This window comes from Cervus canadensis, chromosome 28 (genome assembly GCF_019320065.1).
Source record: "Cervus canadensis isolate Bull #8, Minnesota chromosome 28, ASM1932006v1, whole genome shotgun sequence".
In the NCBI taxonomy this organism is placed as follows: Eukaryota; Metazoa; Chordata; class Mammalia; order Artiodactyla; family Cervidae; genus Cervus; species Cervus canadensis.
Window position 1 is genome coordinate 26,794,032 of NC_057413.1, and position 14,567 is coordinate 26,808,598.

The window sequence follows — 14,567 nt, forward strand, 5'->3', positions numbered from 1 at the left end:
TCCTTGGTGTGCGCTGGTTCCCTGGAGTGTCCCTTTTTGACCCTCGTCTGCCGTGTGTTTCCCATGACTGCACCCATGTCCGGAGCTGTTGGGGTCGCTCAGTGCAAGTGAGCTAGAAACCCATCCCCAGTGTTTTTTTTGTTTGTTTGTTTTGTTTTGGATATTAAGATCAATGATGCCACGCATGCAGCTAGATGCAACTAGGAGGCATGAAAAGGGTTATTACATTCTGGAGAGAGCAGGGAGAGCTCTCAGGCTGGTCTGAAAATTGCTTGTGAGAACCAGGCAAGGAGACTGGCTTGGTGTTTGTGATGCTGGGGTCTGATGCTGGGGTGAGTTCTTGGGATCTGGAGCTCCATAGTGTGAACCGCCTGCTAGTTACAAAGGAGTATCTGAGCTTTCTATCAGTTTTGCCCAGATATGGGGCAGAAAGGGAAGGGGGTATGGAGAGGCGTGAGAGCTATGAGCATTCAGACTTCAAAAAAAGAATCGGATCCATCATTGTAAGCACCAGAAGATAGAAAAAAAGTCATAGGATTTGTGCTATTCTCTTGGGCCACTTCTTCCAATCAGAGAGCAGGATTCCTCTCCCTCAGAGTTTTTAGGTGCCTGTGGGCTGTTGAAGGCTGGATCATGTGAGAGATTACGGAAAGCAAAGGAAGGAAGAAGAAAAGTGGGGAATTTTCTCTGTTTTCTCGGAATGTCAGGAAACCCTTTGCCGTTCCTCATGTCAGAGTTTAAATAGCATCCCCTGGAGCCTTCATTTCGCATCCTTGCCAAGGCTCACCTCCAGGTCTGAGGCTTCCCTGAGACCAGGCCAGGGCATATCAGTGGGAATAAAAGTGTCAGGTTCACCACCTATTCAGTGGTATTTCAAAATTTGGTCTTTTCTCCAGTCAACCTAATACTATTTACTTTTCATGGTGAATACTTGCTCCATGTATTCTGTCCAGGTTTTATAGCGGAATTCAGTGGGAGACACAAGGCTACCTACCCCATCTTACATAGAACTGGAATCTATGTAATTTCATTTTACTCCCCCAGGCCTAGCACAAGAAGGGACTTACCAGATGTCCAGTGAATGAGCAAAGTGAATGAATGAACAAGTGTACAAATCAGTTATTTGACTTAGTTATGAATTATACAGAAATATTCATGTTTCCAAGAACAAATTTCTGATGACTATCAGTCAGTTCTCTCTCTTCTCTTCCTGGGAATGTGAGGTATACAGAACAGTTCTAGCCTGTTTATGAAAAATAATTTTTCTTGTTGAATATTTAAATCAGATAAGTATTTCAAAAACTGAAGTTGCTGTGTCCCTGAAAAGGATTTGGACTGCACAGATTTCAATGAACTTTCTTGAACTCTGGTACTTGTTCTAATATTAAAAGAAAAATAAAAATTGACAAAGGACTTTCTTTAGTTGCATGTGTTTACAGCCTAGTTACTACCCATACAGGCTAAAGAGTAGGTTTAAAAACAACAACAACAACTCTACAGAGCTCTGTTGCCCATTCATCTGCCTGCATATAAATTATTGGATCTATTTACAGTTCAAATGCTAGAAACCCCCAAGTACTTGAATAGCAGGCTCTTGTATTTCTGTCTCTTTAATCCTAGGCTGATCTGACCATTGCCAGCAATAGAATTTAGCTGGTGAGTCCAACATGAAATCAACTAGGGCTCATCTTTTCCGTTCTTGAAGTTGGCTTTGATAGGGACCACAGGAGTCAATGGGACCTCTGTGTGTGGATGGGATTCCCAGGAGAGTCAGGAAGGGATGGATGATTCATGAGATAAAACATCCCAAAGGGACTCCACTTCCCTTTTAATTTTGTGTCCATGTGAGGAATTTTGAAAACCGATGCTGCTGAAGACAAAATTCCCATCATGAGCTAAACAGGCTCCCTGACAGAGAGGAAACACAAGCTTCTGAGAACCAGGGTCCAATTCTCTTTACATAGAGGCCACACTGGTGGAAAAGGGCGCCCAGCCAAGTAGGGTGCATGTTCTTTCAAATGGGATGGGGGCCTTGACCCCCTTCTGAAGAACCTTTTTCGACTCTGTCTGATTCCATAAGAATAAGTCAGTAATCTGCTCTCAGTGATCAAATGCCATTTCTCTCTGAGTCTGCTTGTCTCTTCTCCCTTTTTGTTCTGTGTAGCTGCTTCGGCTCTTTGAATGGCTTTTTCTGTCCTAGTTTATCACAGGTTTGAGTTGCATCCGTATCGGGCATTCTCTCTTATGGTAGATTTGGCACCAAATGGAGAAGTTGAAATCCTCCCTAAGTCAGATCCAGTTTCAGGGAACCCCAGGGAACCATCTGTGCACTTTGGATGCAATGGTTTTGGTTTTATCTGAGTTTTGTCTCATTTGCTGCAGCCTGGAACATACTTGATTATTTAAGAAGTTTTATGACATAGGTCTAGTCTGGCCAGAGAATCCACTCCCTGCCCCCACCCTGCAATCTCAAAAGCCCAACAACCTGCTGGGGTGCATCTTCTGGGTCAGCTGCCATCTAGTCCAAGTTGACAACTTGAGGAGGGCTCCTGCAGGTGGACTTTCTACCTCTGAAGACCCGGCCCCTTGGGGGACCACCCTGTTGCCACATCTTTCTGGTTGCTCCCTGGGAATGTTTGTTCTTTCATTTACATCTGGATCCAGCTAATGAAAACAGAATGTGACAGGTAGTCTATGTCGGGGATTTTTCTTCCTTTATTCCTCCTCTCCTCTAAAATGCAGAGAAAGGCTAATCATAAATTAGCCTTCACCACAGGTATTGTGAGTCCCTCCAGTTTCCTCTTGTTTTTAGAGGTTTTCCCCTTCTTGTAAAAAATGCATAAGGAAAGCATGCTTGTTGCAGAAAAATGAGATAAAAAGAAAAACATCTTAAAACTATTTTTCAGTAAAAATATCAGGCTGAGGTCACTTTCCTCCTTCCAGTCTTTCTAACTCAGCTCCTGCTCACTTTCATCAAGTATTGATCTTGCCCTTCACGGGGACAGTGCCCCTAGCAACCAACATTTTTTTTATTCCTAAACCACTCTAGCGAAGTTACTTTAAGGAAAGGGTTCTCCCAAATAAAATGCAAAAGAAACATATATCCATGATAGAACAAAATATTTTAATGAACAGTTTAAACAACTCTCTTATAAGGAAGTTTCGGAGTGGGCCATGGCACTGCCTCTTAGGGTGGCTTCCTCTGACCAGCCTTAGTCCTGATGTTTCACGAGCCTGGGTAATTTGTCTCTTGTGGGTGACATCCAGAGTTCTCTATTTAGGCCCTCTGAACAGTGGTTCCTTGCCAGGCTGACCAGTCGCTCAGCTCCCAATCTGCAAGAGATGCCTTTTCTTGCACATTCTTAACCCTATGCCTCTACAACTTCCTTTTCCCATTTTGGGGAGGATAGTATGTCAGGTATGAACCGCAATTCATACATTCAGGAAAGACCTTGGAGTTCTTTGTCTATAAACAAACTTACTTTCTACTTCAAACCTCCATTTCATCTGATGGCAAGAGTTTAATCTGTCCAAGTGGATTTACACTCAGGTACAGATCCACCTCATCTGGGTCACAGTCTATCCATGCTGGTATCCCCCAATGGATGCCTGCTCTCACCTGGCCTTTGGACTGCCAGGTCAGTGCTAAGTCATCCCTGACCCAAGGTCCCCCAGTTCCAGCTTGCTCTCAGCTCAACTCTTTACTATTTGGAGTGCAAAGGTCTTCTTTCCCACATGGTGCTGGGAAAAGCAGGAACCTCTGCGGGGCTATCTATGTACTTCATTTCATCTCTGCTATTTCACCTCTTCATTACATCTCCGCTATTCTTGGGTGCAGAGGTTTTGGTGGGCTATGTCAAGCCCCGTGTTCAGGGCAGCTACATCACTTGCCAGGCTCCATGTAAAATGAAAACACCAGGCTGGGCAGGGGTTAGGAAAGTCAATGTCCCCTTCCCGAGGGCCCACAGCAGACAGCCGATCCCTGAGGGATGGCAGCCTTCATGCTGGTACACACGTGCAAACTCAGTCTCTGGGTGAGTGGGCAAGAAGCTCCACCAGATTGGTACCCTCAGCCTGAGGCCAAAAGGCAGCTTCCTTGAATCCCACCCCCAGATGCCATGGGGTAGGCACACCCAGCCCTGACACCCCCAGTGCCTGCACCTGTGCCCAGGCCCGCATCAGGTGTGGAGGGAGCTAGCAGATCACAACACAGGAAGAGGGAGGTGAGAGGGGCTGTGGCACCAGGGGACATAGGAGTGAGCGGCAGGGATCCCAAGCCAGACACAGTGGGGGCAAGATGCACAAGAGTCACAGCTCCAGGCCCCTGGTGCAAGCTCCACTGTCCTGTGGTCTGGTTTACAAGTCACAGATTCAAAGCTAAAATTATTAAGAATTTCAGGGCAGCACCACAGAGCATTCGACCTAAGTGCAAGGGCCTTCTGGGGGCAGTGGCCTCTGCATGACCCCGGTCACACAGCCAACAGGCTGGCCTGTGTGGTCAGATTCACAAAAGCTGGAAGTAGACTTCCTGTTTCTTGTACTATATCAGCCCTTCCTTGGTGCAATGAGAATAAAAGTGTTCTAGCTGGGACCTCCCTGGTGGTCCAGTGGCTAAGACTCTGCACTCCCAATGAAGAGGGCCTGGGTTCAAACCCTGGTCAGGGAATTAGATCCCACATGCTGCAACTAAGAGTTCACATGCCACAACTAAAGATCCCGCATGCCACAGTGAAGATTGAAGATCCTGTGTGCTGCAACTGAGACCCAGTGCAGCCAAATAAATACATTTTTTTTTTTTAAAAAAGGGGTTCTAGTTGTTGCCTGGAGTAGAGTCAGAGGAGAGTTTTGGGTAGGGGACAGTGCTAGAGTAACAGGAATTATCAGAAAGGAAAAAACCCTGAATTCATACTTTTAAAATGTTTTCTCACCACACAAGCATCAGCAGATCCTAGCCCTCCTGGACTCCTGGCTCTAGTCCTGCATCTTCTTCACAAGTGGTCGCACCTGGGGGACACCAGGGACTTTTGCACGACTGTCCAGGCTATGCCTCAAGCTCTGACTGGTATCGCTCCTGGGAGGTGGGGTGGGGAGAAGTGGGGGTCTCCTACTATCTAGGGCTAGGGCAGCGCAGTGTGGAGGTTTTCTGTCAGCCGGTCAAACTCTCTCAGAGTTGTATTTTAAAATCTAAACATGATCTTCAAAGGTGGGGTCCCACCCAGACCTGCAGTACCAGCATCACTTGGGAACTTTTTAGAAATGCAAGTTCTTGGGCCCCAGCCCAGACCCACAGAAACTGAGGCTCTGGGGGCGGGGCCCAGCCTTTGTTTTAACAAGCTCTCCAATGACTAACACGCAGCCAAGTTGGAGAATCACTGCTCTCAATGTATGTAACACAGGGGACATTTTTCAGGATTCTTCAGGAAGATTTCATTTACAATCTTATAAAATGACTCTTGGACCTAGTGCCCAATGTTCAGAGAATAAGAAGATGTTTCAGCACCTCCAAGTATGTTCTCTAACCATATGCTACAATATTTGGGATTCCTGCTTTAAGAAATTTATTCCTTCGGGATCTTTTTACTGTTCTCTTTTAAAAGGTAAAGGTTCTACTTGGTAGAAGAAGAAGTGTTAGTTGCTCAGTTGTGTCCAACTCTGTGATCCCATGGACTGTAGAATGCCAGGCTTCAACTGTCCATGGAATTTTCCAGGCAAGAAATCTGGAGCGGGTTGCCATTCCCTTCTCCAGGGGATCAAACCCGGGCCACTCTCATTGCAGACAGATTCTTCAATGTCTGAACCACCATAAGTTCACATGAAAGTATCTGAGATACCTGTCATGTTCTGCTTACCGCGGCTAGGAAAAGAGAGGAGAACATCACAGAATAAGGAAACAGCTGAGCCTAAATAAGCATTGCCTGGGCATAGCAATTTTGCTTAGAGTTGGCATTTTCAGACATTATGAAGTCACTAAAGTAAAACCATTTATTTGAAATGGGCCCATTATCTTAAAACAAGGGGGAGAGAATGGAAGAGTGAGTTCAGAGGGGTACTTGTTTGGTGAAACCTCAGTTCATGTGCTGATACCAACTAGCTAAAATCTTAGATAAGTTACTTAAACTGCAAGTCTGTAGAATGTGATGATATAACCCAGAACATTATATCAATTAGGATTTGGTTGCAACGGACAGAAACTTCCATTTGAACTGGTTTATGCTGTCAGAGAAAAAGGATATCTATTGGCTTTAATAAATAAAAACTCTAGAGATAGTTCTGACTTAGAACAGCTTGATCAGGGTTCAGAAGAGACCATGAGAATGCAGAGGTTCTTCATTTTACTCTCTGTTTCGCTGGGTGCTGGCTTCATTTTGCGACTATGCGAGTTGGCAAGATGGCAGCCCCAGCTTCAGCCAACGTGTCTCCAGGTTCAAGTCTGGATCTGAGGGCAAACCCTGGAGCCCACATACACCCTCCAAAAGAGACTGATTGGCTCTGACTTGCCTCCCTTGAGTTATGTGCCTACTCCTGAGCCAGTCACTGACCACAGGGGAAACTGATGCTCTGGATCAGACGCCAAGCCTGGATCCTACACTGTCCCTGGAATGGGTGTGGTGGGAGGTCCTGCCAAGGCCACAAAAACCACAGATGGAGGTGGGGAGGGGTGGTTCCCCACAAACATGGGAGGTCGTTACTGGAAACAGAGTGAATGGAAAAGGGCTGACCAGGAAGCCACACACGTCCACCACGAGGGTCTCGGTTCCCACATCTGTAATTCTGTGAGGTCCTCCCCTGGCCCAGAGTGCGGGTGTAGGAAGCTGCATTCGCTAGACTGCCCACCAGATGGAATATGGATTGGGCTTAGGGATGAAGGAATCCTGCTGCTATTGAGGATGACTAAACTCATCCCCTTCTACAGCCCCAGTGGAGAGGCTGTCCCTCCTGGCAAACCCATCCAGCTCCTCGCTCCTCTGGGAGGACGCACACAGTGCTGTCCACACCACACCCCCCTGGCCTCTCCCCTCTGCTCACTGCCGTCCATGTCCCTGTTCACCTCTTTCCGTTCCCCGGCTCCCCCCTCGATACGCGTCTCTCTCCCCCTCCACCTCTGGCCGCCTCTGTCTCCTGTCTGCTCTGCTCTGCGCCTCTGTCTCTCTCTCCACTGCTGCCTGGCTGCCTCTGTCTGTCTGTCTCCCTCCCCCTGTCTGTCTAGCTCTCTCTGAGCTCCTGTCTCTGCTTCTCTCCATTCTCTCTCACTAGGATTCTGCCTGTCTGTGTCTCATTCACTCTTTCGTATACTATCTGTTCTCCATCTCTAAGTACCTTCCTATCACTTTCTCTACCTGCCCATTTCATCTTTTGTGTCTACTTCTCTTTCTCATCTGCCTTTGTCTCAGATTTGTCTTGATTTATTAAACAGTTCCCGCTTCTCCCAGCAGAACTCTAAAATGCCCACAAGCCATGTTTACTCCATATGTTTCTTGGCCAACGGAGAGTTTGTAAGGATGGAGGAAAGACCTTGAAGGGAGGGAAATTCAGAGAGAAAAAGGAAGCATTGATGGGACACCTGAGGCATAACACTGTGAATAAGGGGTTATTCAAGCCAAAACATACACAGCGCACTCACACATTAGAGTCACAAGCCACCTCCAGACAGGCAATGAGCTTCTCCACCACGATTACAGTTGGGTTTGGTTGAAGTCTTGTTTTTCTTAGCTTGCCTTTTCTTAACTGAATAGCTGCCTCCTGGGTCTCTAAGCAGTCTGGATGTCCATAAATGATATACAGTCTCAGTCCACAGCACGCTAGTTTACAACAGGGGCAATGAGTGACCTGACTGCGTATAGCACCTTAGTTGCCCACCCCGTGGACAACTCAGCCTCGATTTTCTTTGTCGTGGTCACCCAGTCCTGCTCTTCAATGGCTATTAGTAAGTACATCTCTGAGGCTAAACTCAACAAGGGCTGACATCAGGCCCTTCTAACGATCTGCAATTTCCAATTCGGTAAGAGATGTTGCTGGGTTTTGAAGAAGAGAAGGAAATATATATACATTCTAAATACATTAGAAGGAAATATGTATCCAATAGGCCTGGCACCCAGATTTTATTTCCATACATGTTTGAAAACTGGCTTCCGGGACTTCTCTGGTGGTCCAGTGGCTAAGACTCCACGCTCCCAATGCAGGGGGCCAGGGTACAATCCCTGGTTGGGGAACTAGATCCCACATGCTGCAGCGAAGAGTTTCTGTGCCTCAGCTAAAGACCCCATGTGCTGAAGCTGGGGATTCCACAAGCCACAAGTAAAACCTGGTACAACCAAATAAATTAATAAAAATAAATATTTTAAAAATTGGCTTCACATAGCATTCTGAGGACTGTCCTTGTAATCCTCAGTGAGTCGGTCTTCATTTACTCATGTCTACGTTTTCAAAGGGCAGACATTGGCTTCTGCAGGCACTAGCATATTTTTTAATTACTATGATGTAAATGGCAAAAAGAGTGTAAGGCCCTAGGATCTTTTTTCTTTCCAACTTTAACACTGAGTTGCTCTATCATGGTAAGCAAGTCAAAATCCACGAGTCCCAGTTTCCATGTCAGTAAAATAAAGAATAACAAGTACCCAGCACAGTGCCTAGTATTTAGTAAATATGATTAAATGTATTCATTTATGTAACAGAATGATGCTCAGCTCTGGCTGCCCATTAGAATCTCCTGGCAAGTTTTTTTAAAATCTGAAGCTCAGTTCAGTTCAGTTGAGTTGCTCAATTGTGTCCAACTCTTTGTGACTCCAGGGACTGCAGCACACCAGCCTTCCCTGTCCTTCACCAACTCCTGGAGCTTACTCAAACTCACATCCATCGACTCAGTGATGCCATCCAACCATCTCATTCTCTGTCGTCCCCTTCTCCTCCTGCCATCAGTCTTTCCCAGCATCAGGGTCTTTTCCAATGAGTCAGTTGTTCGCGTCAGGTGGCCAAAGTATTGGAGTTTCAGCTTCAGCATCAGTCCTTCCAATGAGTATTCAGGACTGATCTCCTTTAGGATGGACTGGTTGGATCTTGCAGTCCAAGCAACTTTCAAGAATCTTCTCCAATACCACAGTTCAAAAGCATCAATTCTTTGGCGCTCAGCTTTCTTTATACTCCAACTCTCACATCTATACATGGCTATTGGAAAAATTTGTAGATTAAACCAATTATACAAAAATTTCTGGGTCTGAGACCTGGCAGAAGTATGTTTTTCAAAGCTACCACTATTCTACCCCAGGTGATTACAATATACAGCCAAGCCTGATAACCACAAATTTAAGAGGAGGTTTACTTAGCTGTGAGCTTGTTTTGTGCTTAATAAAGGATCAAAGCCTCCTTTTTTAAGCATGTTCTTGGACCATAGTCCTCACAAATCCATTTATCCAGTTTCCAAAGATCGCCTGCTCCTATAAGCTCATCGAAAATAAAGGCTGAAGGGATTTCCCCGGTAGTCCAGAGGTTAACACTCTACCTTCCAATACAGGGGACACAGGTTTGATCACTGGTCAGGGAACTAAGGTCCTGCATGCTGTGCAGTGCAGCCAAAAATAAATAAGTAAATAATTCTGTATCTTAAATCAAAATAAATATTAACCCATAAAATTTCTTTATTTGATCAAGGGAAAGTACATGTTAGGCATTCAGTTCAACAACACACACTGAGTGTTTTCCAGGTACTGAGAATTGTGCTAAACCAAAAACCTCTATCTTCAGAAAATAATCCATAACTTCAAAAGGCCCACCACAAGTAAAAAGCAATGCTTTGTAAAACAAAACAAAAACTTCCTTTTCTTGAAAGTTGATGCCTTTAAGCACACACCCCGCCAAGTTAATTTTCTGCTGAATATCAGCTCTCCTGCTGCCTGTAATGAAGGGTCTAGGAAGAAGAACAGGAAGTTTGCACCAATGTGGGAGGTTTACTGGAAAATTCTGTGCTAAGAAAATAATCTCAGTGCTCAACATTACTAACAAAAATACACAGGGCTGACAAAAAAAAAAAAAATCAAACAAGCTTTGTACTTGGTGGGACACAGTGTTTTTAATCTAAAAAAATTATGTGTGTACATTTATAAATTTCTTCCTCAGCTTGATGATACTTTTGACACTCTGGAAATGATACGTGTTTCTATTTTCCCTTGTTCTTCACTCTGCATTGGTTGTTTCCAGTTGGAAAAAGAGGTGTAATCCCAGAAAGGAAATATATGAAAGGAGATCCAATATAAGACAGTCCATCAGAAACGCCTCTTATATCTTCACCCTGAAGTCCTTGCTGTCATGTTTGCATACAGCAGCTCGTGTCAGCTTCCTTCATCTCCACCTTTTCCCTCACTCTCTGGACCCCCAGGATCACATTCTGGGCTAGTTTTCTGATGGCCAGTCAACCAATACTACTGTCAAAAGAGTTCAGACATTGTAAAGCAACTCTATTCCAATGTACTCTATTCCAACACACACACACACACACACACACACACGCTTCCCTAGTAGCTCAGACGGTAAAGAATCCCTTGCAGTGCAGACGACCTGAGTTCGATCCTTGGGTTGGGGAGATCCCCTTGAGAAGAAAACGGCAACCCACTCCAATATTCTTGCTTGGAGAATTGCATGGACAGAGGAGCCTGCCGGGCTACAGTCCATGGAGTTGCAAAGAGTCAGACACAACTGAGTAACTAACACTTTTCACATACGCACATATGTAAAGTCAAACTAGCATCTAGCATTCATTGATCACCTAGTGGGGAAAGATTTGGAGCAAGGAGGCCAGGGTTCTAAGCCTCGTCTTCTCCCTTACAATACTCATGACTCCAAGCAAACACACATCCTCTTTGAGCCTTTGTTTACTCATTTATAAAATGGGTAATACATAACCAACCTCACATAATTGTTGTGAAGGTTTAGTCAATTACAGGCTTATTTATACCTGTAGTACAAATGTCCAGTGCTATCTTGTAACACTATTTCTCCAGGTTTGGAAACATTTCACCCTTAATACAAAAAATTTATAAATGATTTGAACCAACTGAACTTTTTCTACTAATGTTAAGCTGCAAACTGCCCAGCACACACCCTAGTACAACCCTGCGCCTTTGGAACAGGTAACCCTGAACGCTCTAGGAAGAAAGTCAGATTTCCTAATACATTCCTTTGTCCTTTTCTCTCTTGCCAGGTAATTTATTACAGAGATCTGGTTGGGCTTTGTAGTAAAGTCTGGTCGCTCTGAGAGAGGTGACAAAAGCAAAAATGGATCTTTAAGCAAAATGTAACAGAGGGCAGAGGGACTTCTCCATGCCTGCCCTCCCTGCCACGCTGGGGAGCATCGTTCGGGATCTGAGAGTGACCGCGGCAGCCTGTGCTGACATGTCCCCACCACCGGCTCTTGGGAAAGCTGCCCTCCCATACACCAGCCGGGTCCCACCAGCCGGGTCCCAGATCAGTGATTCCCAGTGAGCAGTTAAAAAAACAACAACAGCAAGAAACGGCTTTCTTAGTACTCTTTCATCGAGAAGAAAAGAAACTGCAGGCAATATTTTCATCATTAGTTATTAGAAAATGTTCATGATGTTCTAGGGAGATAAAAGGCGAGGCTCGCACAGCCCTCCCACTCCCACCTGCCTTGATCCATCCATAGCCACCTCCCCTGTAAAACAGTTCAAAGTGGACTTGTGTAAGTTACCCAAAGAAGGTCCAGATTTTAGCGTGTACCTACCTCTGAAATATGGAGGAAGGAACATTCTTCACTCTTGTCCCCTGCTAAAGAGTTAAAGGGAGGCAGTAATATTTACTGAGCTCCTGGTGGATGTCAAGGCATTTTCTCAGATGATGTTTATTCTTCATTATGACGCTTTGAGGTACATATTCATATACCTGTTGTTAGGGAGGCTGAGGGTTAGAAAGATCGAAAAATTTATTCAAGGTCACATAGCAAGTAAATGGAAAAACAGCATCCTAACCCCAGTCTACCTCATTCTTTTCATTAATTCATCTTCTAAAATATGAATGGAGAGGAGTACAGCATAGATTATTACTGTAATTCTTCAATTGGTAAAACAGGAAAAAACACTGAGCTTATTTTAAAACTAATCCTACTTGTTTGCTCCTAAAGGCAATGTTGACCAGTAAAAAAAAAAAAAAAAAAAAAAAAAACTTAAAAAATGAAGACTTGCTGGTATTTGCAAATGACCACATTTAAAAATTAGGTGTCAATAGGTCAAATTCTGACATTCCATTGAAATCCCTGAGAAGGCTAGAAAATTCTACCTTTCTAAAATTCGAGAAATTTCTCAAACCCTGAGACATAGCAAGGGAGGAGGAAGGCTTTTATGAGAAAATCAACACACAATCATTCTTGGCTCATGAATGAACGGGGAATCAGTTGTGATGCTTGTCTTAAGCAATTTATTACCAGTCACAGAAGTCAGCAAATTATTACTCCAATATGATGGGGTACTTATAAAAGTATACTTTCTATTGCTTTATATGTTTGAATTTGTATTAACAAAAAGATTTGTTTCTTTTAAATTTTCCCCTTGTTTATTGAAGTATAACTCCTGTACAGTGAAATGACAGGTCTTAAGTTCACAGTTCTGAGTTTCAACAGTCACATCTGTCTGTGTAACCCATACCCCATCACAATACAGAATACTGCCATAACCCCCCAGATATCTGTCAGCTCCATCCATGTCAACCCCTTCCATCTCCCACCCCACCCCACTCCACAGGCAGCCACTGCTCTGATTTTTTTTTTTTTTTGCTGCAGATTGGTATTGCCTATTTCAGAACTTCACATAAACGGAATCAATGTGGATCTCTTTGTACCTGGCTTCTTTTACTCAACACAATGATATTGAGGCCCATCCTTGTGTTGTGTATATCAGAAATGATTTTCTTTTTTTATTATTTTTTATTGATGAGTAGTATTCCTCTGTATGGAAGGATCCATTTTGTTTATTCATTCTCCTATTGATGGACATTTGAGTTGTTTCTAGTTTGTTGCTGTTCTAGTTGCTAAAACCTGGACTAGGAAAAGAGAACAAGTTTTTGAAATCTGATTTTCTTCCTAGAACATTCTGTGTTAGGAATAAAGGTGCTGTGAATGTTCGTGCACAAGTGTTTTCTGTGTTCAATGTTTTCATTCCTCTTGGGTAAATACCTAGAGGTGTATTTGCTCGGTCATAGGGTAGGTGCATGTTTAACTTTATGAGAAACTGCCAGACCAGTTTTCAAAGTGGTTGCACAGTTTCACATTCCCGCCAGTAACATATGAGGTTCGTTGCTCTGCATCTTGGCCCACACTTGGTACTGTCAGTCATGGCATGCGTGGTGACTTGAACCACTTTTCCTTGATAACCAGGGATCAGTTTTTGTGTGCTTATTGGCAACTCCTCCTTTGTGAAGTGCCTTTTACAGTCTTTTCCCCACTTTATTGTTTTTTTTAATCTAAAAATCATGTAATCTCAACACCCAGAGATAACCATCATTAACATTTAACATTTGGGGCTTTCAGGACTTCCCTGGCTATCTAGTGATTAAGAGTCCACACTTCCAATGCAGGGGGCATGGGTTCGATCCCTGGTGGGGGAACTAAGGTCCTGCATGCCACGAGGCACAGCCAACACACACACACTTTTGGGGCTTTTGTCTATGCACTTACTTATTTACCAAGTATATTCTTTACAAAATTTGGTCCATATTGTATTAACTGTCCTGTAACCTTTTTTTTCTTTTCTCATTTAGCAATTTGTCATGAATGTTTGTCAGTAAATATACTTCTATGCCACCTTTTCTTTTTCCATGAGTGATCATTGCAGTTTTATTCACAGTAATAGCCCAAACAGGGTGCAACCAAATGCCTTGCACCTGGTGAGTCAATATACAAAATATGGTGTATATCTGTACAATAGAATACTACTCAGCAATAAAAAGGAACAAACTACAGATAACTGTGACATACATGCAAAACCATTATGCTGAGTGAAAAAAGCCAGACCCCAAAGTGTAAAAACTATAGTGAAAATGCAAATATAGTGACCAAAGAAAACACTTGGGGCTAAGAGATAGACTGCCAGGAGGGAAGATGAAACTTTTGAGGATGCTGAAAATGTTCTATATGTTGATTGCAATTATAATTTCATTGGTATATGCATTCATCAGAGCTTATCAGATTATGCATTTAAAAGATATGCATATTGAAGCAAATTATAGCCCAGTAAAATGGATGTTGAGGAGATGCAATATAGGATACAGGCTAAGCACTGAAAAAAGTGGGGCAAGCATGGCTGACACAATTAAAGAAAAGAGGAAGGAGAGGAAGTTGAGTTAAGAAAGGAGAGTTTTGGTCTCAGGGGGGAAAAATAGTTTTAAGTTGTATTAGGGCTTTTTATTAAACCTCATCAAAGTTTAGGCTGGGTAGGTGATTTATTCCTCACAGCATACCAAAAATAGGAACAGCTGGAACCAGACTCAAGGTTGTCCCTTTGGGTCTTTGGCTAGAGCCAGTAGGCTTTTCTAGAGTGTGTGTGTGTGTGTGTGTGTGGTGTGGTGTG

General features: G+C 43.7%; 1 long non-coding RNA gene and 1 other non-coding gene across 2 annotated transcripts in view; both read left to right on the top strand.

Moving 5' to 3' along the window:
* LOC122429762 overlaps window positions 1-14,567 on the top strand; it is a 29,391-nt gene that overhangs the window by 9,275 nt on the left and 5,549 nt on the right. The gene's annotated exons all lie outside the window — the stretch shown is intronic.
* TRNAG-CCC lies at window positions 4,594-4,666 on the top strand. The gene has a single exon. It is a non-coding gene; the product is annotated as a tRNA-Gly (tRNA).